The 1,273-nt window shown below is 46.0% G+C and overlaps 1 protein-coding gene across 1 annotated transcript in view; it reads right to left on the reverse strand.

Moving 5' to 3' along the window:
• LOC118427885 (transmembrane protein 126A-like) overlaps positions 1-717 on the reverse strand; it is a 9,025-nt gene extending 8,308 nt beyond the window's left edge. Inside the window, exon 1 of the mRNA XM_035837848.1 lies at positions 648-717. The gene's annotated coding sequence lies outside the window, so the exon portion shown is untranslated. The remainder of the gene's footprint in view (positions 1-647) is intronic.
• Positions 718-1,273: the final 556 nt, after the last annotated feature.

Here is a 1,273-nt window from a genome sequence, read left to right on the forward strand (position 1 = left end):
TCAAGAGGCCTCTTGATGAAAGCTCCTTGGCTTTCGCTATGTTGTTGTTGTCCTCGTATTACGTGTATTGATACGCTAGACATGGTCTGTTGGTGCTGAGTAACACATGGTTCGTTTTTTAGTTACTTTTCTCTCTTGGCATTAACTCTTGGTGCTATGTCCGCCAACCATCCTAGGAACAAGTCAAAAACAGACGGAGCCGAACCTTTGCTTGGAGCAAGGCAGGCCTGTATAATAATCATCTGGTGTATTTTGCCAGCCAGTAGGTACCCAGTATGAGTAATGAGGCTGTTTAACGTGGTCGAGGCACCTCCTCGAGCACGGGACCCCCGTTTTACGTCCCTCCCGGAAGACGATTTCGTGGAAACTTCGTGAGGCTACAGCAATCCGGACGTCCTTGGTTGGTCCCCCATCCAAGCACTGTCCGGACCGTCGCGTTGCTTAACTTCCGAGATCGAGGGATCGGGTGTACCAACGCGCCACGCGGCCGTAGCGTATCAACTTCTGGCAAGGCAAACCCCCGACCCTGCGCAACATGCAAAAGATACGAACTACTAGTACTCCAAGCTGTCTCTGGTAGATGCTATTTCGCCATACACATTCAATATCTTGACGTTTGGGAGAGAAACCACGACTACAAATCTCACCTTCACCGGCCCAAATCTGCACACATGGCCGCCATGTTGGACGGTGACCTTTAACCTGCGGGCGGAACCATTTTTCTAAAAGGAGGGTAATGTTCAGCAACTGTATAATAGTATTACCTTAAACAAGAAAGAAGATTATGTTTTGGGTAGCGTAAAAGTCCCCAGTAGACGAAAAGCCGATGTTCATGCCTTGTATCCGTTACAACTATTGACATTATACATGTAGCAAAAGGACTATCGATATCATCCTCTATTTACTTCGATAAAGGCTTGGCATCAAGGTAATAAGGTACGCCAAATAGCAGTTTACTCAAGGAGGTTAATGGTTTACTCAAGCAGCTGGACATTATTTTGAGAAAATGACCAAATCCAGTTAACATCTATTATCATAATACCGGTACGTTTACGACGATTTCTCTAGCCATACTGATTTGACACATTGTCAACGCATCATTTTCTCCAGTTACATGTTGCTGTTATAGGTTACCCTTGCCACTTCTTCTGTGTAACTTTTCTGCCACGCTTGTCCTGCTAAAAGCGTAATATTGTAATTGTAACACGCCGCGGAATTACACGGCGAACGGGCGCGTGGTTGGGAGGGTGTAAAAAATACCGGTAGGAAGAAA

Source organism: Branchiostoma floridae, chromosome 12 (assembly GCF_000003815.2).
Source record: "Branchiostoma floridae strain S238N-H82 chromosome 12, Bfl_VNyyK, whole genome shotgun sequence".
NCBI classification, from domain to species: domain Eukaryota; kingdom Metazoa; phylum Chordata; class Leptocardii; order Amphioxiformes; family Branchiostomatidae; genus Branchiostoma; species Branchiostoma floridae.